Source organism: Schistocerca americana, chromosome 7, assembly GCF_021461395.2.
Source record: "Schistocerca americana isolate TAMUIC-IGC-003095 chromosome 7, iqSchAmer2.1, whole genome shotgun sequence".
Taxonomy (NCBI): domain Eukaryota; kingdom Metazoa; phylum Arthropoda; class Insecta; order Orthoptera; family Acrididae; genus Schistocerca; species Schistocerca americana.
This window is the reverse complement of record NC_060125.1, coordinates 488,887,781-488,915,202: the sequence shown is the minus strand read 5'-3', so window position 1 is coordinate 488,915,202 and position 27,422 is coordinate 488,887,781. Positions and strand designations below refer to the sequence as shown.

General features: G+C 43.7%; 1 non-coding gene across 1 annotated transcript; it reads left to right on the top strand.

Annotated features, from left to right (window-relative positions):
- The first annotated feature begins 10,463 nt into the window (after positions 1-10,463).
- Trnat-ugu lies at positions 10,464-10,538 on the top strand. Its single transcript has one exon. It is a non-coding gene; the product is annotated as a tRNA-Thr (tRNA).
- The last annotated feature ends 16,884 nt before the right edge of the window (positions 10,539-27,422 follow it).

Genomic DNA, 27,422 nt, shown 5'->3' with positions numbered 1-27,422 from the left:
TCCGAGTCAAAGTTTGGTCCTCTGCAGCTCCGTACATCTATAAGTGACCTGGAGGGGCGTGCAGTCATTAAAATATGGTCAGTCTACTCCATTAACTGCAGACTTTCAAGTACCCAGATGGATTCTTTCATGGGGGAAGCAGCTACTTTTAATAATCGTATTACTCCTTGCTGTGAATTAGCGTAATAAGTCTCCATTCTGGTTGTTTTCATCATGTAGTGAATACTTTCCAGAAACTCCATATTCACGTTCCTTCCTCCCTATTTTTGCATTAAAATCTCCCGTTACTAGATCTCACGGTGACTAAACGATCCTGTGACGAAAAGCGCCGCTTTTGGTTGAATCTTCTGTACCTCTTGTATCAGTTCTACCTGGTAAGGATCTCAGACAATGAACAATACTCAAGAATCCCTCGAACAAGCTCCTTGTACACCACTTCCTTCGTAGATGAGTTACAATTCCTTAAAATTTTTCCTGTGGATCTCAGTCTGGTATCTGCTTTTCCTACTTGCTTTACGTAGTTATTCCTAGATATTTTACGGTAGGTTCTGTTTCCTGCAGTTTGTCATCAGTAGTGTAACTGTGCAACTGCGGATTTTTTCCCCTGTTTATGGATAATACGTTGCATTTATTTACGTTCAGGGCAAACTGCCAGAGCCTGCACCGTTAATTAACCCTCTGCAGGTCATTCTGCAAATCGAAACTCTCTTCTGGCGTTGCCGCTTTCTTATAGACAACCGCATCGTCTGAGAGCAACCTAAAATAGCTTCCGACGCTTCCTACTAGACGATTTATATATACATTATAACCAGTAAGAGTCCTATTCCTTGGGGTACTCAGGAAATTACCTTTATGTATTATGTAGATTTTGTTCCGTTAAGAGAGACGTGTTGAGTCCTATCTGCAAGGAAGTTTTGAATACAATTGAATATCTGCCCCAGTACTCGGTACGTTCGTATTTTTTTCACTAAACTGCTGTGCGGGATATTATCAAATGCCTTCCTGAAGTCAAGGCACACGGCATCAATTTGAAAGCATAATCTGCAGCCCTACAGAACCGCCATATATCAAGTGTCTATTGAGACAAATGTAATTTATTTGCTTCAATTGGATCTCACCAAGGCTGTATCGTCGACAGTGTATAGCTGCAGGATCTGATAAGGTGCCTTTGCTTACCAGGCACAAGCACTCTCATTAAAACGAAAATTCCTCTCCTAGAAAACTGCAAAATGGCTGATCAGAATTTCACGCCCACACACTGAATTGTTGGTCAGTAACTACCTACATCAGACGTGGTAAACACTTACGAACCCAGCCCCGCCCGAGAAGACAACCAAATTGTGTCCTACATCCAGGAGAGTTGCCGGTCGACTATTCCTTCTTGCGAGCTGCCGACAACTCCGGAAATTATTTAAAACGTTCCAGTGTTTCAGCTAGTCGGCCCCTGGAGAAGACGGCGGGCATTTCCACTGGTCATTACTTTCTACTGCTAATAGAATCCTCTGGAAACTGCTGCTCAGGTGGTGGAAAAAACTCGTTGTCATGGGGAAGTCTCTTGGTCTTAAGCCAACCTAGTAGGGTCCAACCGCAACCCACTTTAGACGGAGCAGGGAAAGACCAACTCCTCGTCTCCGGGCTGGACAAAGGATGTTGGATGTCAAGTGCTGGCTGGCTCTTGAGACACAGCCAAAAGTGGCATTTCACACTACGAAGCGAGTTATTTACGAACAGAAAGCGTCAAAAGATTTGTTTTACTGGGAACATCATTCATCCGCGACACTTATGAAACAGATTGCTGTAAACACAAACAACTCCTCCCGTGATATGTTGTAGGGGGAAGTGCCCTAGAATGACATAGTCTAGTAAATTGACATATCTCGTGTTTTTTGTTAATACCACAATAGGCAGCACTTTATGGAACAAGGTTATGTTCGTGTGTTGGCGACACTGTTACAACAGAAATGGCGAGGCAGTTTGGTTACATGCTTCGGTGTTATATGAAGAATCTGTACACACTGGATTTCGGAAGTGGCATACTACCCCTGCAACATTTCACTTATGACTTTTTTTTTACACACAGAAGTTGAGTAAACACTTCTTCTGCGAACATTGTAAAAATATTTCTGCGTAGGTCAACGTCTCTATGAGTAGTGTCCTTGTAAACGGAATGCTGTAACTGCGGGTAAAATGACATAGGTATGTAATTTTACGCACAAGCATAGTTTATGCTTCCTGTCTTTTCATTCGAGTCGGGTTTATGGTTATGTAACATGTAGTTCATTATTATTATTATTCTTTCTTTTTTCTTTTCTCAGACGTTATGTCTGGTCAAAAATGGAAAGTGACGCGGACCTTGATCAAGCGTGACTTCCTTTTAACTGTACGGTATATGTTATATTGCAAAAATGGCTCTGAGCACTATGGGACTCAACTGCTGAGGTCATTAGTCCCCTAGAACTTAGAGCTAGTTAAACCTAACTAACCTAAGGACATCACAAACATCCATGCCCGAGGCAGGATTCGAACCTGCGACCGTAGCGGTCTTGCGGTTCCAGACTGCAGCGCCTTTAACCGCACGGCCACTTCGGCCGGCCTGTTATATTGCATTTAGGAACTTTCGGGTAATTGAACATGTATCAATAATTACGGATTTCTGTAGTTGTATATATATAAGTTTGGATGTAGCTGTATTGCATTGATGTACTGGTGGATATTGTGTGGTATGACTCCTGTAGTTGATAGTATAATTGGTATAATGTCAATTTTATCCTGATGCCACATGTCCTTGACTTCCTCAGCCAGTTGGATGTATTTTTCAATTTTTTCTCCTGTTTTCTTCTGTATATTTGCTGTACTGGGTATGGATATTCCAATTAGTTGTGTTAATTTCTTCTTTTTATTGGTGAGTATGATGTCAGGTTTGTTATGTGGTGTTGTTTTATCTGTCATAATGGTTCTGTTCCAGTATAATTTGTATTATTATTATTATTATTATTATTATTATTATTTCAGTAATAATAGTTGGAAATTATAAGAGACTCAATAACTGGCAGTCAGGGGATTCAGAGAGCATGCAGAAGGCTAATGATGCCGTTAATAACAAGCGAATGGGTTGTTTGGCAACGCGTCTCAAAGACTTCGGTGTCCCTCAAGTTATTTTAAGAAGGAGATTACAAGGCAAGAATAAGCAAATCGCAGGAGGAAGACAGAGACTAGACTAGGCCTAGGAATTAATTGAGAACGTAGTTTGCAATTGCTAATCTGAGATTAAAAGGTTGGCATAGGAGAGGAATTAGTGGCGGGCCGAATAAAACCAGTTACAAGAAAGACGACTTAAAAAAAAAAAGGTTAATGTTGGTTCTAGCAAACGCTTTCAACATAACTAGAAATCGAGCTACTACAACATTAAAGACCTTGAATCCAGGCTATCGGGACTTACTATGGATGATGATGATAGGAAACTGACATTGTAATTAGGCGGCATGAATGACATTGGCAATCGATTCACAAAGTAGACATTGATGGCAGGTAAATAACTATTTAATATAATGAAACAAACAATAAGCAGTTCGGCAAACCATACTTTTGTGATATTTACGTGTGACATTTACAAATAAAACTGAATATCTACTGAAGATATAAGAGCGTGTCATTTTGCCTAACGACTGTCATGACATGACGTTGGGTAAGATTTCTGATAATACACTGCAATAATCATGTAAGGTACAATATAGTACTCTTTCATGAATCACTGTATAGGTATACATTTTAAAGTTAAATCACAAAATATAAAGCTCATAATTCAAAAACTGCATCCGCAGTAAAATTTTCCCTTTATTCTATGTCATTCAAGGACACCTTCCCGTAAGTAATTCATCGCTTACTGTTTTTTTTTTATCTATAATAATCTAGACTAAAACTAAAATTAAATATCAGTATAGGACTTTTATACATGTTACACTTCGGCAAATATAAACTGTTTCTAAAATGCTTGATAGATAGCTGAATGATAATATAGTGTCTCAACACACTAATCTGTAGCACGTCTGTCAGTTGCTTCCAACCGAACCTAACGAGTATGTAGAGTAGCGTCCTAGCGCGATGGAACAACATGCAAAAAGTGGTTTCTTTGTAAAAATACTACAGAGGCAACGGAAGTAGAGGCAACATTTGTGCGAGTGTGTGTCGTATACAACATCAAAAATGTTTATACAACTCGACGAAAGATTTATGAGATAATGCAAAAACATTGGATAATGTACTACATTTGGGCCGACGTCTAAAATGGGCTACGTCAGATTGCTTGGGTAGAATTAGAGGACGACCTAATCTGCCACTGATTCTGATGCTGCTGTGGGAGGAATTGCGGATTACCAGTGATAATGTTAACGTTGATATTCTACATCCACATCCAAGCTACTTGACGGTGTGTGGTAGAGGGTAATTCTGGTATCACAAACTGACCCCCCCCCCTCCCCCTTCCCTGTTCCACTGGCTAACGGCGAGCTGGATGAATGATAGGTGGTAAATCTCTGCATAGCACTAATTTCTTCAATTTCCTGGTCGTGGTCATTTTGCGAGACGTATGAGGGAAGACGTTATATATTGTCCGACTCTTCCTAGAAAGTACTCTCTCGAAAATTCGATGGTAAACCTCTTCGTGACGCACAATGCCTCTCTTGTAGCGTCTGCCACAGGAATTTGTTGAGCAACTGCGTAATGCTCTCTCACCGACTAAACGGTCCCATGACGAAACGCACCGGTCTTCGTTGGATCTTCTCCGTCTCTTCTGTCAGTCTTTCCTGGTAAGCGTCCCAGGTCGATGAACAACACTCAACGGTTGGTCGAACAACTGCATGGTAAGTCACTTCTTTCGTCGATGAGTTACGTTTCCTTAAGATTCTTCCTATGAATTTTAGTCTGACGTCTGCTTTACCTATTATTTTTTTTATGTAGCCATTCCACTTAAGGTAGATCTGGATAGATAATTTACAGCGTATGCTGTATCCAGCAATTTGTCTTCAATAGTGTAGTTGCACAGTAGTTTATTTCTTTTCCTAGGTATGCGCAATATGTTACTTTTGTTTACGTTCAGGGTCTATTGGCAGAGACTGCACCATTAATCAGTCCTCTGTAAGTAATTTTGCAGATCGATACTGTCTTCTGGCGTTGCTACATTGCTGCAGGCAGTCAGATCATCTACGGACAGTTGTAAACATCTTCCGGCGCTTTTTACTGGATCATTTATATACATTGTATGCAGTAACGGTCCCACCACCCCTCTTTGGGGTAGTCCGGAAATTACCTTTACATCTGTCGATTTTGTTCCGTTAAGAGCGACGTGTTGAGTTCTTTCTGCAAGGAAGCCCTGGATCCAGTCGCAAAACTTTGAGTTAGTGACAGAAAGTAGCTCAAGGGCAGAAAGCAACACTAGTGGAAATTGATGGAAATTTAACAGACACTCGTATGTGTAACGAAGTCTCGTCTTGTCTACAAACCATCATCACAGCGATGTCTACGCTTCTAGGTAGTCAACCATCAGTGTTGCAGCTTACAGCTGTTTCTAGGAGCTTTACACGCATCTACAGACATGTAACTTTAACATTATAACTCTGCCAGAGACGGCAAAGGACTTGAAAGATCAGTTCAATGGATTGGAAGGGAAAGAAGTTATAAGATGAACATCAACAAAAGTAAACCAAGAGCAATGCAATGTAGTCGAATTAAATCAGGAGATGCTGAGGAAATTAGATTAGAAAAATGGACACTAAAAGTAGGAGATGAGTTCTGCTACTTGGGCAGTAAAATAACTGATGCTAGCCAAAGTAGAGAGAGGACATCAAATTAAGGCTGGCAATAGCACAAAAGACATTCCTGAAAAAGAGAAATCTGTTAATATAGAATATAAATTTAAGTGTTAGGAAGTCTTTTCTGAAGATATTTGTCTAGGATGAATCCTTGTACGGAAGCTAAACGTGGACACTAAATGGTTCAGAGAAGGAGAGGACAGAAGCTTTTGAAATACAGTGTTACAGAAAATTATTGAAGATTATACGGTGGGTCAAATAATGGCGAAAAAAGACATTTATGACACATCAAAACGAAAGCACCAATTGAAAGAATCTATGCTGAGGGATCTAGGAATTGTCAGTGGGGGAAAGTGTGGACTGTAAAAACTGAACAGAGAGTCAGGCTTGCATACGGTAAACAGTTTCGAATGGCAGTAGGTTTCAGCAGTTATGCGGAGATGAAGAGGCTTGCACAGGATAATTTAGCACGGAGAGCTGCATAAAACCAGTCTTTGGACCGAAAACAACAACGGCAACGAAGACAGTAACAACAACATTGTGTTCCATGGAGATTAATTTTTGGCAAATGAAATTATTTCCGACAGTCTCCGTAGCCGAAAAGCATCGTTGTCTTCAATACAAAAGGCCACGGGTTCGATTCTCGGTACCTTCTTAGACTTTTTATGAGGTAGGGAGGCTGAAACCGGGTCCACCTAGTCTCGTGAGGTCAAACGAGTCTGCTAGAGAAAATAAGCATCTGCATCACCAGGATTCGTCTAGTGGTACTAATGTACTGATGGCTGGAGGTATTGACGTCATAATGGTCACATGTCTTACGATGATACATCGCTCCTTGCATTTTCTGGTAGTCAGGAATCAGTCCTCGGAACGTGCCTTAGACCTAATCTATGACTGGTGCTTACGTTTATGCAGATATTTTTGTGTGTGCTTTTCTTTGTTACATGGCAGTAGTCACTAAAATTTGAGACGTACCTTTTATCAGCACTCACAGGCAGTGATGGATGACAACGCGAATGGCCAGCATATTTCATTAGGGTCCTAATAATGGGTGACTTTTACGGTATAGTCTCGAGAAATTGCCTAGCAACAGTAATCTCTATATACTGCTTAGTCTGCAGACTTGATGGCGAAAACCATACCTCCTATCCAGAGGAAATTTCTTCTCTTTCTGTGTGTCTACCAATGGAAATGTCTATATTCTCCTGGATATTTTAAAAACTTTGCCCGCCTATATAATTCTGTCCTCTTATTACTACTACTGCTAGCATCTAATAAAGCCGGCCGGAGTGGCCGAGCGGTTCTAGGTGCCACAGTCCGGAGCCGCGCGACCGCTACGGACGCAGGTTCGAATCCTGCCTCGAGCATGGATGTGTGTGATGTCCTTAGGTTAGTTAGGTTTAAGTAGTTCTAAGTTCTAGGGGATTGATGACCTTAGCAGTTAAGTCCCATAGTGCTCAGACCCATTTGAACCATCTAATAAAGTGTTAGTACAGGATGAGACGACTGGACGTTTTCCCGGAAAATCTACACCTACATCTGCATCACTGCTCTGCAAATCACACTTAAGTGTCTGGAAGGGGGTTCATCGAAGCATCTTCACACTAGTTCTCCATTATTCCACTCTCGAACAGCGCATGGCAAAAATGGAACAATTAATCTTTCAGTGCTATCTCTGATTTCTCTTATTTTATTTCAACGATCATTTCTCTCCATGTATGTTGGCGACAGTAAAATAGTTTCACATTCAGAGGAGAAAGTTGGTGACTGAAATTCCATGAACAGTACCGTCGCAACGAAGCACGCCTTTCTTATAATGATTGCTACGCCAATTCGCTTATTCGTGACACTCTCTCCTTATTTCGCGATAATACAAAACGAGCTGCCTTTCTTTGGACTTTTTCGATGTCCTCCGTCAGTCCTGTCTGTTTTGCCAATAAAACGCAGTCTCTGCTTTGTGTTCACTACAACATTATCGAGCCGGCCGAAGTGGCCGTGCGGTTAAAGGCGCTGCAGTCTGGAACCGCAAGACCGCTACGGTCGCAGGTTCGAATCCTGCCTCGGGCATGGATGTTTGTGATGTCCTTAGGTTAGTTAGGTTTAACTAGTTCTAAGTTCTAGGGGACTAATGACCTCAGCAGTTGAGTCCCATAGTGCTCAGAGCCATTTGAACCAACATTATCGAAGCGATCGTTCCAATGTAAGTTATTGGTAGATGTTTAGTCGCATTTGTGTGACTTATCGCGTAATCAAAATTTAACCGATTTCTTTTCGTAATCTTGTGAGTGACCTCACACTTTTCCTTATTGTGAGTCAACTGCCACTATTCGCATCAAAGAGATATTATGTCTAAGTCATTTTGCAATTGGTTTTGATCTTTTGATGACTTTACTAGACGGTAAATGACAACATCATCTGCAGACAATCTAAGAGAAATGCTCAGATTGTCTGCTAAACCGTTTATGTAGATCAAGAACAGCAGAAGGCCTACGATACCTTCGGGATGGAGTTCTTGCTTTGCCTACATATTCTAGTACGTGTTTATTTCTCCCTTTATTTGACCACTTAATTTCAGAGATTCTTCTACAGCTCTCAAAAGGATGAAATTTTAACCAATAAATCCAACAGGTATGTAAATACTGGAGTATCAATGGGCTTCTTTGAGATCGGGCCTGCAGCTGTGATGAACTGTTCAAACGATTTAGTGCCACCTGCAGTTGCCATCTTTCCTTTATTAGTTGCACGATTGTACAGTTTCAAGCATTTTACAAAAAAATCAACGATTGTACATAACAACACACAATTCTCTGAGTCTGTGTATTCGTATATTAAAGTAGCGTCAACCGTTATTGTGTCTGTGGGTGCTAGTGTTGATGATGTTTGGTTTATAGGGGCGCTCAACTGCGCGGTTATCAGCGCCCGTACAAATTCCCAACCTTTGCTCAGTCGAATCTCGCCACTTTCATGAATGATGATGAAACGATGAGGACAACACAAACACCCAGTCATCTCTAGGTAGGTGAAAGTCCCTGACCCCGCCGGGAATCGAACCCGGGACCCCGTGGTGGGTGCAGGTGCCGTAACTGTCAGCAAACCAGAAACACTCTCCCAGTTAGTGCAAGTTCGCATTCAGTGAATAATTTGGAATGATATTTCATACACCTTCTGATTGTAAAATCACATATATGAGTTTCGTAAGCCGAGACGGGGCACACAACGATAAAAACGGTCTCGGTTCCTTGTGGTGCGTCATCCTCCCTCAGTGGGAATCAAGTAATGTTGCTAGCTTAAAGGGGGACAGCCGTAAGTCTATGATAAAGGACATGGTCTGTGACACACGGAAGTTTAGATCTGGGCGAGAAGCGTGCACGGGTGGCCAAAGTGGTTAAGACGACTGCTCGCTGTAAGCGGGAAATCCAGGGTCTAGTCGCGGTTCGGCACAAATTCGCACTCGACATGACTGGGTAATACATCTATACCCATTGCAAACGAGGTCAAGAAACTCACGTTCAGTGGAGTAATATTTCATACACCTGCTGATTGCCAAATCATACGTAAATAAAAGCAACTGCACATTTGTAATATTATAGGAAGTCTAAATAATAATTCTAATTCAATTTAAAATTTTATTTTTGTGAGGGTCCACAGCCTCAACGTGTCTTGTGAATGAAAACATTGTCCAGGCAGGATCTATTTTTTTAAATTATCTATGCGATTGGCCAATTTCGACCTTTGACGTTTTCAAGCTGGAAGCTTAAGATACGTGCTTGAAAATGACCATAGGTCGAAGTTGGCCAATCGCATAGATAGTTAAAAAAATAATGCACCTTATCTGGGCCATGTTTTCAAACACAAAAATTTCTAATTCAGTTGACTTCAACTAAGATTGGAAAAGGCCAAGTCGCCGAGTTAGTCGATGCTGTGTAGAAAACATGCAGAAGCAACCTCGACATATATGGATTAAAATTATATGAATACCTTCAGCTGCTGACGGGCGTGGATATATATCAACGGCGACGGGTGAAAAACTGCGCCCCGACCGGGACCCGAACCCGGGATCTCCTGCTTACATGGCAGACGCTCTCTCTATCTGAGCCACCGAGGGCACGCAGAATAGCGCGACTGCAGGTACTATCTCGCGCACGCCTCCCGCGAGACCCACATTCTCACCTTGTATGTCCACACATTAGTTTCGTAGTGTCCCACCCCAACACACTCACTACTCGTGGAAGACATTCTTACTAAGTCCCTTACGAGATTGGGGAATGTGTGTCCATCCACACAGATGAAGAAGGTCATGGCCGGTATTTCCAGAACTATATGTTTTTTCGGACATGTCCGAAAGAACAGACACCATATCCATATAAGTATATAGTTCTGGCAATACCGGCCATGACCTTCGGACATGTCCGAAAGAACAGACACCATATCCATATAAGTATATAGTTCTGGCAATATCGGCCATGACCTTCTTCTTCTCTGTGGATGGTCACATATTCCCCAAACTCTTACGGGAATTGGTAAGAATGTCTTCCACGAGTAATGAGTGTGTTGGAGTGGGACACTACGAATGTAGTGTGTGGACATACAAGGTGATAATGTGGGTCTCGCGTGAGGCGTGCGCGAGGTAGTACCTACAGTCGCGCTATTCTGAGTGCCCTCGGTGGCTCAGATGGAGAGAGCGTCTGCCATGTAAGCAGGAGATCCCGGGTTCGAGTCTCGGTCGGGGCACACATTTTCACCTGTCCCTGTTGATATATATCCACGCCCGACAGCAGCTGAAGGTAATAATATAATTCTCATTTCGTTCTAGACGGATGCAGGTCATCAATGGTGTCTGTTCTTTCGGACATGTCCGAAAGAACAGACACCATATCCATATAAGTATATATATGGATTAAGATCGTAATGCATTGATCACTGCAGGAGACCATTATTCAGCTGCGGATGTTAAACGGCTGAAGCTGATAATGATGAATGTTTTAATACTGACTAGCAATTCAGGAAGTCAGCGATAAGCTAAATCTAGATAACTGGACCGGGGATTAAAATGGCTCTCCTCCTTGGTCTCTGCGAATCTTCTTAATGCTCAATGGCACTGCCCTGTTCTCTAGTGCTGGCGTATCTAAACGTAAGTGCGTGCTCTGTACAGCTTCCAGTTAACAGCTGTTGCAGCGGTCCCTGTGTAACGTTAGAGTACAGACAGGCGTCCCGAGTAGAGACTTGATGTCATGTCAGCAAATACCTGCGTTCCGGAGGTAACTGACCTACGGGTTCTCGACTGAGTGTCTGTTCACGGTCGAGGTCGCCAGATGGCAATGACGAGGCGTTTGAGTAAGTAACACGTGAGACGCTCTTGACGGAAAGTAAATAGATGACAAGTCCAGCTCTAGCACCTGAAAGCTCTCGCTATAAGGTTTCAGTGACTCGTTACCTTCCAGTAACGGCCTCTCCCTCAGCTTTTTATTTCATTTTTGTAGGTGATACTCCGCTAAGCGCATCTGTTTGATCAGCAGAGGTGCTTTAAGAAACTTATATGTAGATCCTTAACTGTGCGAACATGACGCTCGGCCGTAGTTTTTCCTGATTTTACCTTACAGTGAATGCGTGTATTTAGTTTGGATTCCGTAGAAATGTTGGAACACGTGAGGCAATACTGACCTTACGACTTATCTTAGAAGAAAGATTAAGAAAAGGCAAACCTACGTTTCTAGCATTTGTAGACTTAGAGAAAGCTTTTGACAATGTTAACTGGAATACTCTCTTTCAAATTCTGAAGGTGGCAGGGGTAAAATACAGGGAGCGAAAGGCTATTTACAATTTCTACAGAAACCAGATGGCAGTTATAAGAGTCTAGGGGCATGAAAGGGAAGCAGTGGTTGGGAAAGGAGTGAGACAGGGTTGTAGCCTCTCCCCGATGTTATTCAATCTGTATATTGAGCAAGCAGTAAAGGAAACAAAAGAAAAATTCGGAGTAGGTATTAAAATTCATGGAGAAGAAGTAAAAACTTTGAGGTTCGCCGATGACATTGTAATTCTGTCAGAGACAGCAAAGGACTTGGAAGAGCAGTTGAACGGAATGGACAGTGTCTTGAAAGGAGGATATAAGATGAACATCAACAAAAGCAAAACGAGGATAATGGAATGTAGTCAAATTAAGTCGGGTGATGCTGAAGGAATTAGATTAGGAAATGAGACACATAAAGTAGTATAGGAGTTTTGCTATTTGGGGAGCAAAATAACTGATGATGGTCGAAGTAGAGAGGATATAAAATGTAGACTGGCAATGGCAAGGAAAGCGTTTCTGAAGAAGAGAAATTTGTTAACATCGAGTATAGATTTAAGTGTCAGGAAGTCATTTCTGAAAGTATTTGTATGGAGTGTAGCCATGTATGGAAGTGAAACATGGGCAATAAATAGTTTGGACAAGAAGAGAATAAAAGCTTTCGAAATGTGGTGCTACAGAAGAATGCTGAAGATTAGATGGGTAGATCACATAACTAATGAGGAGGTATTGAATAGGATTGGGGAAAAGAGGAGTTTGTGGCACAACTTGACTAGAAGAAGGGATCGGTTGGTAGGACATGTTTTGAGGCATCAAGGGATCACAAATTTAGCATTGGAGGGCACCGTGGAGGGTAAAAATCGTAGAGGGAGACCAAGAGATGAATACACTAAGCAGATTCAGAAGGATGTAGGTTGCAGTAGGTACTGGGAGATGAAGAAGCTTGCACAGGATAGAGTAGCATGGAGAGCTGCATCAAACCAGTCTCAGGACTGAAGACCACAACAAATGAGTAGCTCAGACACAATACGGGGTGTCTAAGGAATGGGATCTTCAAATCGCAAGAAGCTTAGCACCCGCTGCTTCGCTCGCTTAGTCTGTTTGGCTTGCAGAGATTTATATTTTGTTTTCATTTAATCGAATTTTTACGTTGTTTACAAATTTCAACACCTTCTCAGCTTTTCACACTAATTAAGGCTATATAAGAATCGTCTACTACGAATGTGCTTCCGACGAAAAAGCGATTCTTGTAGTTTTTGTTGATTATGCCTTTTACACTCTTGTGGAGATATTTCCGTAGCAACCATTAACAAATATTTCTTCATATCTATCCGAGAAGTGAAATACAGATTTTTATAGATGTAGCCTTAAAAATCCTTTAGCAGTTCTTCAGTAATTATTTATTTTCAAAAAAATTTTCACCCATTACCTCACACCCATAGTGACTGAATTTCAAAAATACTGAAACACGTATTTTTTATTTTCTGACAGAGAAACCAAACAAGAAGCCCTTTATACCCTATTTCACACCCTTAGAAGTGGAATTTCGGACAGTATAAAATTCACACCCTCTCCTAATTTCAAGTTTCTATCCCTAGTGGTTTAGGCTGGGCGATTATGAGTCAGTGAATCAGTGTGACACTTAGGGCTTGAATTTCCAAAAACAGTTGAACAGGTATTTTTTCATCTCCAACGATGAAGCCAAACATCAATTTTGAAATAATTTGCTTTAAAAATGATTTCGCAAAGAAATATTTTCATAAAACGTTTCACCCCCTATTTCACCCCCATACGGATTAAAATTCCAAAACAGTGACACGTGTATATTTTGTTTGTAACAGAGGAGCCAAATACAAATTTTCAAATATTTAGCTTCAGAAATGCTTGCACAATGAAATACTACCATAAGCGTTTTCATCCCCCGTTTCACCTACATAGGGGATCAATTTCCAAAAACACTCAAACACGTATTTTTAATTTGTAACCGAAAAGTCAAACACCATATAGATGTAGCTTTAAAAACACTTTAGTACTTCTTTAGTAATGATATATTACCAAAAAAAGCTTTCACCCACTATTTCACCACCTTAGGATTAAATTACCAAAAGTGCTAAAACACATATTCCTTTATTTCTGACCGAGAAACCACATATCAATTTTCTCAGGTCTGGTTCCAAAATTGCCTTAATAGCAACTTTAAAAAAAAATACCCTCCATCTGCTATTGGAAATTCGAGAAGTCCCTTCTTAAACGACGCCTATAGATCCATATCTTCTTTAAATTTCAAGTTTCTGTCCCTAGTGGTTTTGGGCTGGATTATCAGTCAGTCAGTCAGTCAGTCATTCAGGACATCGCCTTTTATATACAGATATTTCATTGATAACTGATTTCAATAGCAGATCGTCAGACATTGTATTACCAAGATAACGCCAGACGTACAAGTAATATCAAGGAACCGCCTTTCAACGCTGTATTTACAATACTATGTCGACTTGAAGATTTCTGTGCATGGTTGAAAGTATTCTTTAAATAAAAATTGTTGATGTAGCACCTTTGGGGAACTGAAAATGCTATTCCTGGATCACTTGAGAGGTGTGGAACAGTAGCTACAAAACGTATTTTAAAAATTCATGTGTCATGTCTTTTCTTTCTCCTTACGTGAAACAACAGGGGGGCGGGGCGGGTAACTACGGGAATACAGCATTTTCTTATTTTCGTTTTCTCACTCACAAATATTTATGTTGACAGTCTGCTTTTTTGTAGCTTTCCCACTTCTTATGAGTGATATCCATTCAAAGCCATTTAAAAAAAACAGTATCTGTTATCACTCTGTGTTGAAATCACTACCGCTGTCAGAGGATTCTATGCAGGAAAGCAGATATAAACAGATATTCGAATGTGGGAACAGTCGACATGATTAATATATTTTTCTTTTTTTTTTCTTTCAGATTGTCTGGTGACACCCCAGAAGGGCGAAACGCATCAATAAAAGTATTGTTTTCCGTGCAACAAAGACTGTTTTTTTTTTTTTTTTTTTTTTTTTTTTTTTTTTTTTTGGAAATACTACCTAAGGTTGTTTTACCAGATACGCCCCGGAGAGGGAAGAACTGTAGATTCGTATACTGTATCGTGCTTGTGCTGATCACGTACGAATTTATGTCGCTTTTTGGGGGGTGATCGATTATTGGTTTCTTTCAGAAATATTCTGGTAATCGTTTGATTGAGCACATCGAATAAACTTCCTGTGGTCATTCGTTGTGGCTTGGTGAAATACATTGTCTTTTGAGAAGCACTAGATGTCTTCGAACTCATGAAGACGTTTTTCAGTGATCTGGCAAACGAAGATTGTATTAATGATAAACATAATAAATTGTAATGATAAGATATTATTCAGTAAGAGAACTGCTTTTTATCATTTTACAGCATGTTGAAATTCATAGTGTTAAGAATTATAACGGACACAAAAAACTGAATTTTTGGTGCTATGGTGTGAGCTTGCTACACGTATTGAAGCCATTATCAGTATGAAACTTTCGGGCTATTAGCACTCTCACTGATATACATAAACTTGTGAATGGAAAAACAATAACAGGCACAGTTTTCACCTAAACTATAAAAAGAAAACTTAGTATCTAATGCCGATCCAACAACTGTCATTTGCATAAAGCTGTCAGTTCAGGTGTGCCCTGTATTTGATTCACTGACTTTGCAGCCAACCATTGCACAACAGCTCATTAGCTCATATGCTCTGTCACCCCAGAAACTCGTGACTGAAGCCTTTTTAGATACTTTCATTTTATATATTTTTCTGTTAATATTGTAGACGATACTCCAAACAAATAACCCATCTCATAAAAGGCTTACTCCCTCTTTCCTACACTGATATTCATTTTTGCAAGATGACCTAACGCTCCCACCTTATTTGAGACGGGTGATATCAAGGAAAGAGCTGGTCTCGAGAATCTGCCATGTTCATCCCACGCGTCTGGACGCCTGACATCACGCTTCGCTACTGTATTCCTCTCAAAAGGTCTCCGTTACAGGATAAAATACAACAAGTAACGTGGAGAGCTATGTCAACTTACTTCGATTGTAACACGTAGACTACCTCTGGAAAAACCATTGACGTGCTAAACAGGATAAAGTATGAGCAAATACTTCTGGAAAGTTTTCCGGGGTACGTCACGTGTGAATATACAACATTAAAAGCGGACTTCATTTTGATCCTGAGACAAGAGTAACAGGACGATGTATAAGACAGGAAAAAATCCGAAACTGAATTCTAGCGTTTTTCCATACCTTGGAACTAGTGTAAGGTGTGAAATACAAGATTAAGAAGTTAGAGACTATTGACAAACATAACGTCACACTAGGAAAATTTTCATGCAAGTGCACCATGTCCTGACGACGACTGTGGCTCTTCTTGTGCAGGTTAAATAACATGTGAAATGGCTGCCATATTGTATGGCAGATTGATACCTTATCCATACAGTACATGTTATTCAGAATTACTGACACGAGTGATACTTTACGCAAACACTGAATGATTGTGGCGAAAATTAAGACTTACGAGGCTCTTAAACCAAATGGGTATCGGTCTGACACAGTTTTAGTTGAAAGTAATGACGCTCTACAAAAAGCGCAATAAAGAGCTGGTAAACATCGAGGTTGAGAAAGACGAAAGAGAAGAAGTGAAGACAGTTTCTGTTACTTAGGAAGCACGATTACGTAAATGACTGGAGGCGGGGAGACGTCTGGAGAAAACGAGCGAAGTAAGGAAAGCTTTTAAGAAAAAGATGTCTACTTGTAGTAAATACTGAAGCTGAACTGAAGTAGTTTCTATGACAGTACATCTGGAGCACCACAGTGCGCGGAAACGAAACATACTGTGCGAAAAACGGAGAGGAGGAAACGAAAACTTTCTGAAACAACTATAAAAGAATATTAAATATTAAATGCATACAAAAATAAAAGATACGCCACTGGACAGCGGAGGACTATGAACTACTGATTTGAATTGATGAATCACGCTATAGCCTGTGACAATGCGATGGAAGGGTTTGCGTTTGGCGAATGCCTTGAAAAACGTTACGTGCCATCATGTACAATACGAACAATGAAGTACGAAGGTGGAGGTGTTTTTCGTGATTGGGGTGTGGTCAGTCTAAAGGCGCTTAAGAAAACTCTAAACGGGAAAGGATATGAACACATTTTACATACTCTGCAGCACGCTTCTTTCACTCCGTGAATTCATAAACTCGACACGCTCAATGTTCACGTTCGAATGCACGGTTCGTGTGACGATGGTATAAGGCCACTGTGTAGTCAAGAGTATCTAGTGTCGACGCAAACTAGGCAACACGATTAAATTTTTCGAAACCCCGTAGTTGTCTCCAACTGCAAAGCAGGAGTTTGAAATATGGTTCAAAGATGCCCATAATCATCCTCTACAATGGCGCAAAAGAGTGAGGCCCTGCACCCTGGCCCTTAGGTTCACCAACGTTTCAAACAGCAACACACAGGAAAAAGGCCAAAGCTCAGAAATTCACGTGAGTTTTCAGATGGGTTAACGATGTCAAATTTTCATCAAATTTCGCAAAAAGTACGCCCACCGTCACCGCGGTCTTATTGCAGGATGGTAAGGGCGTCACGCCGGCCGGAGTGGCCGAGCGGTTCTAGGCGCTTCAGTCTGGAACCGCGCGACCGCTACGGTCGCAGGTTCGAATCCTGCCTCGGGCATGGATGTGTGTTATGTCCTTAGGTTAGTTAGGTTTAAGTGGTTCTAAGTTTTAGGGGACTGATGACCTCAGATGTTAAGTCCCATAGTGCTAAGAGCCATTTTTTATGGGCGTCACATCCACTCTTAACCACATTTCAGTCCTTGTTTTAGCATCTCTGCGATGAAGATCAGAACCAGGACATCCAGAGTTGAAATCATGCCGTTTTCTTAAAAGCACCCGACGAAAGCATTTCAAGCGCACCGCTCCGCTGAGAATCGAAACGAAACGCTCTTAGGAGGTGACATAAATGGCGTCAACAGAACCCCCACTTCCCCTGGGGCTTTGATGCCCACACATTTCCTGGTCGAAAACGACAGCTCCCAGCGCAATGAGAAAGTGCTAACACTCCCCCTGCTTCCCAGACGATTCAACCCTTCTCCAAGAAACTGTTGAACCAGCATCCATGCTCAACATGAATGCATCTCTTTGGAGAGTGCAGCGACCACAATTTTTGTTCTGGGGTAAAGGGCAGAATAATTAGAGACCTTTAAAAACAATTCGACGTAATTTGACCCTCATCCGACAGATTCTCCCTCGAACCGATGACTGTATCAGCATGGTTCAAATGGCTCTGAGCACTATGGGACTAACTTCTGAGGTCATCAGTCCCGTAGAACTTAGAACCACTTAAACCTAACTAACCTAAGGACATCACACAGATCCACGCCCGAGGCAGGATTCGAACCTGCGACCGTAGCGGTCGCGCGGTTTCAGACTGGAGCGCCTAGAACCGCTCGGCCACCCCGGCCGGCGACTGTATCAGCATGTCAATGCACCCTGTCATACAGCAGTATCTGTAAAGGAAAGGTTTGTGCAGAATTGCATTCCTCAAACGGACTGGCCTGTCCAGAGTACCGACCTGAAATCAGTGGAGCATCTTTGGCATGGCTTAGAAAGTCGACTTCCCTCCAGACCACAGAGTGCAGCAGCACTACCTTCTCTGGTTTCGGCTCTTGACGAAGAACGGGGCTCATTCCTTCGCAGAGATTCAGACACCTCATCGGAAATGTCCACAGCGCAGTTCAAGCCGTCGTAAACGCGAGGGGTCCACACACCCTATGTTAATGACCAGCTTGCTAGATTCGTATAGGTGTGTTCTCCATACACTTAGCGAGAAATGCTGGTAGTTCTAAAATGAAATCCTTATATGAAACGAAAAATTTCGCGACAATTCTGTAAGAATTCGCACCGACGAACGACTGTTTCCATTGTACGAGAGACGTTCACCGCGCGGGATTAGCCGAGGGTCTCAGGCGCTGCAGTCATGGACTGTGCGGCTGGTCCCGGCGGAGGTTCGAGTCCTCCCTCGGGCATGGGTGTGTGTGATTGTCCTTAGGATAATTTAGGTTAAGTAGTGTGTAAGCTTAGGGACTGATGACCTTAGCAGTTAAGTCCAATAACATTTGAGACACATTTGAACATTTTTTTGAGGGACGTTCAGTAAGTAATGCAACACCTTTTTTCTCTGACAATTTCGGGTGAAAAAAGTGTGGAATGTTTGGCTACATCGTGGAATATTCCCGATTCAGTCCCTACAATTTCGTGTGGTTGCAATAGGTGGCGGTGCTGTACGTAGTCTTCAAAGTGGTGCCTGTACTGGAGGTGCAGTCCAAGCAAAAATCATTCATCGAATTTCTTTTTGTGGAAAAACAGAGCGTTGCAGATATTCATGGGCGCTTGCAAAATGTCCATGGAAATCTGACAGTGAACAAAAGTACGGTGAGTCGTTGAGCAGGTCGTCTGTTCTCATCGCAACACGGTCACGATAACCAGTCTGATATCCCACGTGCCGGTTGGTGGCTCACAGCTGTGATTCCTGCAGTGCTGGAACGTGCTGACACTCTCATTCGAGATGATTAACTATAAAACACCTCTCTGCTCAACTGGGCGTCTGCATTGGTACTGTGACATCCTCACCCACCAGTTAGGGTACTCAAAGGTGTGTGCCTGCTGCGTTCCTACGCTTGTCCGTCTTCTTTTAGAGTACTGCTGCGCGTTGTGGGATCCTTACCAGATAGGGCCGACGGTGTGCATCAAAAAAGTTCAAAGGAGGGCAGCACGTTTTGTATTATCGTGAAACAGGGGAGAGAGTGTTACTGAAATGATACGGTATTTAGGGTGGACGTCATTAAAACAAAGGTGTTTTTCGTTGCAGTGGAAAAAAATGGCTCTGAGCACTATGGGACTTAACATCAGAGTTCATCAGTGCCCTACAACTTAGAACTAGTTAAACCTAACTAACCTAAGGACATCACGCACATCTATGCCCGAGGCAGGATCCGAACCTGCGACCGTACCGGTCGTGCGGTTCCATACTGAAGTACCTAGAACCGCTCGGCCACAACGGCCAGCGAAGATATAGGTGTTCGTTCTTACCGCGTGCTATTCGAGATTGGAATAAGAGAGAATTCGATGAACCCTATTCCAGGGACTTGAATTTGATTTGCAGAGTATCCATGCAGATGTATATGTAGACGGCCGCCTGACAGAAGACCGTTAATAGCAATGAAGGAGCAGTTACGAGACTCATCGTGAAATTGTTTTTTTTTTTTTTTTCACAGCTGATGAAACATGGGTTCATCACTTCGAACCGAAAAAAACAGCAATCAATGTATAGAGGCCACAGATCCTCTCCTCCGAAGAAAAAGTTTAAAGTTACTCCCTCAGCCAGTAAAGTCATGGCCATCGTCTCTGGGACTCCAAAGGGTTTATTCTGTTCGATGTCCTCCATCATGCTGCAACGATGAATTCTGAAGTGTTTTGTAATACGCTCAGGAAACTGAGAAACGCCTCAGCGCGGTTCAAATGGCTCTGAGCACTATGGGACTTAACTTCTGAGGTCATCAGTCCCCTAGAACTTAGAACTACTTAAACCTAACTAACCTAAGGGCATCACAAACATCCATGCCCGAGGCAGGATTCGAACCTGCGACCGTAGCGGTCGCGCGGTTCCAGACTAAAGCGCCTAGAACCGCTCGGTCACTCAGGCCGGCACCTCAGCGCGTTCGTTGCCATAAAAATGTATACGAACTACACTCCTGGAAATGGAAAAAAGAACACATTGACACCGGTGTGTCAGACCCACCATACTTGCTCCGGACACTGCGAGAGGGCTGTACAAGCAATGATCACACGCACGGCACAGCGGACACACCAGGAACCGCGGTGTTGGCCGTCGAATGGCGCTAGCTGCGCAGCATTTGTGCACCGCCGCCGTCAGTGTCAGCCAGTTTCCCGTGGCATACGGAGCTCCACCGCAGTCTTTAACACTGGTAGCATGCCGCGACAGTGTGGTCGTGAACCGTATGTGCAGTTGACGGACTTTGAGCGAGGGCGTATAGTGGGCATGCGGGAGGCCGGGTGGACGTACCGCCGAATTGCTCAACACGTGGGGCGTGAGGTCTCCACAGTACATCGATATTGTCGCCAGTGGTCGGCGGAAGGTGCACGTGCCCGTCGACCAGGGACCGGACCGCAGCGACGCACGGATGCACGCCAAGACCGTAGGATCCTACGCAGTGCCGTAGGGGACCGCACCGCCACTTCCCAGCAAATTAGGGACACTGTTGCTCCTGGGGTATCGGCGAGGACCATTCGCAACCGTCTCCATGAAGCTGGGCTACGGTCCCGCACACCGTTAGGCCGTCTTCCGCTCACGCCCCAACATCGTGCAGCCCGCCTCCAGTGGTGTCGCGACAGGCGTGAATGGAGGGACGAATGGAGACGTGTCGTCTTCAGCGATGAGAGTCGCTTCTGCCTTGGTGCCAATGATGGTCGTATGCGTGTTTGGCGCCGTGTAGGTGAGCGCCACAATCAGGACTGCATACGACCGAGGCACACAGGGCCAACACCCGGCATCATGATGTGGGGAGCGATCTCCTACACTGGCCGTACATCACTGGTGATCGTCGAGGGGACACTGAATAGTGCACGGTACATCCAAACCGTCATCGAACCTATCGTTCTACCATTCCTAGACCGGCAAGGGAACTTGCTGTTCCAACAGGACAATGCACGTCCGCACGTATCCCGTGCCACCCAACGTGCTCTAGAAGGTGTAAGTCAACTACCCTGGCCAGCAAGATCTCCGGATCTGTCCCCCATTGAGCATGTTTGGGACTGGATGAAGCGTCGTCTCACGCAGTCTGCACGTCCAGCACGAACGCTGGTCCAACTGAGGCGCCAGGTGGAAATGGCATGGCAAGCCGTTCCACAGGACTACATCCAGCATCTCTACGATCGTCTCCATGGGAGAATAGCAGCCTGCATTGCTGCGAAAGGTGGATATACACTGTACTAGTGCCGACATTGTGCATGCTCTGTTGCCTGTGTCTATGTGCCTGTGGTTCTGTCAGTGTGATCATGTGATGTATCTGACCCCAGGAATGTGCCAATCAAGTTTCCCCTTCCTGGGACAATGAATTCACGGTGTTCTTATTTCAATTTCCAGGAGCGTACTTCTTCTTCATCACAACACAAGGTCTCACCACACGTCTGCACGTCGGAGCGGAGCTCGCAAAACTTCAGTGGTCTGTTCTTCCTCATGCGCCGTACGGCACAGATCTCGCACCTTCCGACTTCCACGTGCTTGGCCCAATGGAGAATGCACTCCGCGGGAAGCAGTACATGGACCATGGGTAGGCTACCGAGGCAGCAAGACGTTGGCCGCGACGTCCACCAGTAGAGTGGTACAATTCGGGCACACGTTCTGTGCCAGTAAGGTAGTTAAGGCCGTCGCATTGAACGAAGATGATGTTGAAAATAGTGTTTTGTAGTAATAAGAATGGGCTATAATATGGTGTATTGGAATCCTGAATAAAATCAACCAGCTTTCAGGGGGAAAAAAAAGTTGGATTACTCCTTGTACAGTGATACAATAGCTTGGAACAGTTTCTTTTCTTTTTTTTTTTTAATTAGTGAGGGGCTAGCATGGAACATTGCGAAGAAGGTGCGAGCGCACTGGAGGTGGGTGCGGAAGTAGCGGCGGGCGGCGTCGACGGCCGAACCGGTTGACGGGGCAGACTGTGAGCGCGGCCTTGGGAGGCGTGCCGCGGCGAGGCGAGCAGAGGCGAGGTGAAAGCGCCGACCGGCGACCGCCGCAGACTGCGGGCCCAGCCTGCGCGGCGCCTGTCTAGCCCGGCCACGAGCTCCGCCACCGCCCCGTTGCTGCCGACGCTCTGCTTTCACCGGGCGCACCCGCGAAAACACTCCCGCTACCTGATTGTTGCCGGCCGCCTCCGCACGCCACATGCTGACGCTGGTTTTCTGTGACCACCCGCAGAGTGGGCGTTCAATAAGTAATGCAATACTTTTTTTTTCTTTTTTTTTTTTTGAAAGCATGTTGGTTGTATTCAAGATCCCAATGCACCACTACTGTTTTGGCTAAAAAACCCTATTTTTCAGCATAATCTCCGTTCAATGCGACCGCCTTACACCTTACTGGGAGGGCCGGTATGGCCGCATGGGACCACTCTACTGGGCGACGTGGGAGACAACGTCTTGCTGCATCAGTAACATCATCATCCACGTACCAATTCCCGCGGAGTGCATCCTCCATTGGGCCGAACAGATAGAAGTCGGAAGGCGAGGAATCTAGTGGACACACATCTTTGAGTACCCCAACCCGTGGACGAGTGTTTCAGCACTGCCAATATGGGCATCCAGTTATGCAGCGAGGAGTTTGATTGTGATCCGTCTATCACCTTGAATGAGAGTGTCCGCACGTTCCAACACTGCAGGAGACAGCTGTCCGCGGCCGGCCAGCATTCGGAAGATCGGACAGATATGCGCCACCTAGTTTAGATGATGACAGACGCCTCGCCCAACGGCTCGCCGTGGATTTGTTCACTGCCAGGTGTTCGTAGACATTCTGCAAGAGCCTATGAATATAAGCGATTGTTAGGTTTCCCGTCAAAAGAAATTCAATGACAGCTTTCTGTTTGGAGCGCATCTCCATTACAAATGGCATTTTGAAGGATACGTATAGAGCCGCCACCTATGAGAGCTTCACGAACCTATGGGGGGTCAAGGGAGAAAATTCCACGACATCTCACAGAAAATTCTGAATTTTTTCAGACCGAAATCGGCCGAGAAAAAAAAATGTGTTCCATTACTTGCTGGGTGATTTTGCTGAAAGGTGACAAATGCAGAAAACGAATCGCTGAGAGGATAAGGAGAAAAAAGGTCATACCGACATATGGCCGGCATTTGCATTTCAAGGGGCGTAGACTCATTTGAAGGTGGAGATGATAGGTCTTTGGCAGGGCATTTTTCAGGATACATAAGGAAACAGGGAACGTTCTGTTTGTACTAGTATTTTAGCTCCATACTCAAGAGGACAGTGAGCCGCAGCACCATCATGTTGAGGATGGCTGGGTGGCCAGACTAAGAAAAAAATGTGTGTGAAATCTTATGGGACTTAACTGCTGAAGTCATCAGTCCCTAAGCTTGCAAACTACTTAACCTAAATTATCCTAAGGACAAACACACACACCCATGCCCGAGGGAGGACCCGAACCTCCGCGGGGACCAGCCGCGCCAGACTAAGACATCCCCGTTTTTTTTAAGCTTAGCACCAATAGAAGAAAATGCATAGAAACGAGTGACTATAGTTTACAGATACTGAAGTATACTATCGAATAGATTAATTACCTTAGGATCAAATTAAGTAGTTTAAAGAACTCAATTTTTGCCCGGCGTGAGCGGGCAAAGTGGCTATCTAGTTTTAAACTAAAAAAAGAGAGATATAAACTGTTTTAAAAAGAACGTAAATATATATTATCGTGAAACATTATTCGAATTAATTTATTTACAATTTTCTCAAATAAAAGTCGAACTGTATTCCTGACCTCCCGTACAGAGTCCGTCGGCCCAGAGCGAGCACATTTGAATTTGAAAATTTCTCTTCGCAGCACAGGTATTATGTGTCTCCTCGCTGTTGTCAAAAGAGCTGTTCTAGGCTTGAGTTTCTTGCTCTTTGCAGTCTTCTCTTTACTGTCTTTCTTCTATTCGGCTGCTTTCCGTTTTTCTTTCTTCTTCATTCTCTTTTCTTTTTTTATTTGGACCTTCTTCGTCACACTTACAAGGATTGGCTGTAAGTATCACCACGGAGACCTTCTTTCGGCAACTAATTTTACGTTTTCACCCTATAAAAAATGACCAGAAGCCACCACCGAAATGGACATTTTGCCCGCTTTGACTCCATTACTTAAAAACTGTATACCCTCTAATACCATGGCGGGACTTTCAATAAGTAAAGTAAGTTTATGGATTCAAGATATGACTTTTCAATGCAGTTTCATTAAAAAGACATACGTCAAATTTTCTCTTTACAACAAATACAAAACTGACCACTTACCCTAAACCAGGATAAATAAAATTCACAAAATCCCTGAGGACCGGCGCAGCAGACACGTTACGCTTCATTGGGTGACTGGGCCCTCCAGGAAGAAAAACTTAAGGCATTTCACGCGTGATGCTTGCAGCTCGTAGACCCCGCGATCGCAGTAGCCACTTTATCCACCATGGCCACTTCCCAGCTTTCCCCTACTAGCTACATTACCCTTCTTCGTACAACCAAAGGCGCCAGGGGAAGCAGTGTCACCCGCAGGAAGTACAGAGATGCCTCGCCTGCGAGGCTCTGTGGGAGGATGGTGGACCCACGAGGCGGGGTGACGAACCAGCTGACAAATCCCTAGACCTGTATGTGTTATAAGTGATACTGGTACTCGTGGTGAATGTTCAACCCGGTCGTCTAGCTTACCCCATGGCGCTCCCTTGAAACACATTTCCGCCGTATGTTCATATTATCATATCTTCACAGGGATCGTTTCCTGCGGTTCGTCCCCATTTAGAAAAATCACCCTACATAATAAAAACCTTACATTAATTCAAAGAGGCGATGTTTTACAGCTTTAAAACACGATTTGTCACAAAAGCTGTATGTCTCTTTCGCAAAATGATTTTATTGATAAAGGAACTGAATTTCCTGTGAGAATCCTCGATCATTGTGACTATTTTGTGAATAGGGTTACCTACATCGCTTACGAAAATTTCTTTATTATGACGCTTTGGATACTGCCATCACTAGATATCAAAAAGCTTAGAACTTAAAGAGAAGGATCTGTGTCAGTACCAAAACCTACGCCAAAGCTTTTTGATATCTGTTAATGGCATTCTTAATTCGACTCTGTATTCTGCAAAAGTTTACTTACATGAATTTTCACCGTCTTTGTTGGGCAAATGCTTACGAAAGTGGGTGTTAAATGATCTTCCTGTTTGTCCTATATAAAATCTAGGACACCCATTACACTCAATTTTATGTTCCAGATTTGTAAAGTTTGTCAGTCCTAGGCCTCTCATTATATATAAAAAGCAGCTTGGTGACATTATTAGTGGTAAAATTAATTCAGCAGTAACACTAAGAAAATAAAAGTTTGGATTGTACCTTGTGTTTTCACTCTCACCTCAAGAAAATGAATTATTTAATAGCGAGTTTTCTCTTGGCCATGGCGGAGGTAAAGCTGCAATCGTTTTAGTGTTTATCTCGAAGACACGCATAAGCCATCACGATGTCATGCTGGGATGTCACGACCCTGCGGAGTGAAAGGCAGCCCAAAGACTCAGTGTTAAATTAATTACGGCTGTACGGCCACGTGCGGCTTATCCCACCAGCTGATTAGCCGCGTCGTGTGGAGAGCTCGACTCTTCGCCGGACGGCTGCCGTCGGCCTCTCCCCTATGCTCTGCCAACCAATAGCGTTTGATTTACCGTCCGTGGCTGCTCGCTGACGCGGTAAGTGCCTATCCAGTCGGCACGCTCCTTCCCGCCGAGGATAATTTTGTACAGTTAGCCCAAGGACGGGACCAGCAGCGGCCAGCTGCAAATCTGCGGAAGACCGTCGCGGCCCACTCCCCAGGCAAACCCACGCTGGGAAAACACTGCCATGACGGTCGTTGTGATCCACCTGTTCGTCCTCCGCAGGAATTCTGCCTGCGATGAAGTAACTGCAATACTGAGAATAATAAACACGAGCTGGGTCGGAAATAACCGTGAGGTCTGCCCATTTCGAATGCCCAACGAGCAGCGAAGTGTGTTTTCTTTTACATCTAGCCACCAAGCGGTGTGTGGCGGAGGGCACAATTCGCGCCAAAGTTAAATTTCCCCTCCTCTGTTCCACTCGCAGATCGCGTGAGGAAAAAACGACTGTCTGAACGCCTCAGTACGAGATCTAATTTCCCTTATCTTTGAGTGGTGATCATTGCACGATTTGAAAGTTGGTGGTAATAATATATGCAAAAAAATGGTTCAAATGGCTCTGAGCACTGTGGGACTTAACAGCGGAGATCATCAGTCCCCTAGATTTAGAACTACTTAAACCTAACTAACTTAAGGACAACACACACATCCATGCCCGAGGCAGGAGTCGAACCTGCGACCGTAGCGGTCGCGGGGTTCCAGACTGAAACGCCTAGAACCGCTCGGCCACTCCGGCCGGCAATAATATATGCTCTACATCCTCGGCGAAGATCGGATTTCGGAATTCAGTGAGCAGCCCCCTCCGTTTAGCGCGTCGTCTATCTGCAAGTGTGTCCCACTTCAAACTTTCTGTGAGATTTGTAACGTTCTCGTGACGGCTAAATGTACCAGTTACGAATCTTGCCGCTCTTCTTCGGACCTTCTCAATCTCTTGAGTCAGACCCAACTGGTAAGGGTCCCATACAGACGAACAATATTCTAAGACTGGACGAACTAACGTACTGTAAGCAATTTCCCTGCCCGTTACTTGTGTAATCTGATCATTCCATTTGAGACCATTTCGAATAGTCACACCCAGATACTTGACGGATATTACCGTTTCCAAAGACTGGTCATTTATTTTGTACTCGTACATTAATGGGGATTTCCGCCTTTTTATACGCAGTAGGTTACACTTTTTAATATTGAGTTATAACTGCGAGTCATTACACGAAGCATTTATTTTCTGCAAATCCTCACTGATTTGTTCACAACATTCGTGTGGTATTACTTTCCTGTAGACTGCACCATCAT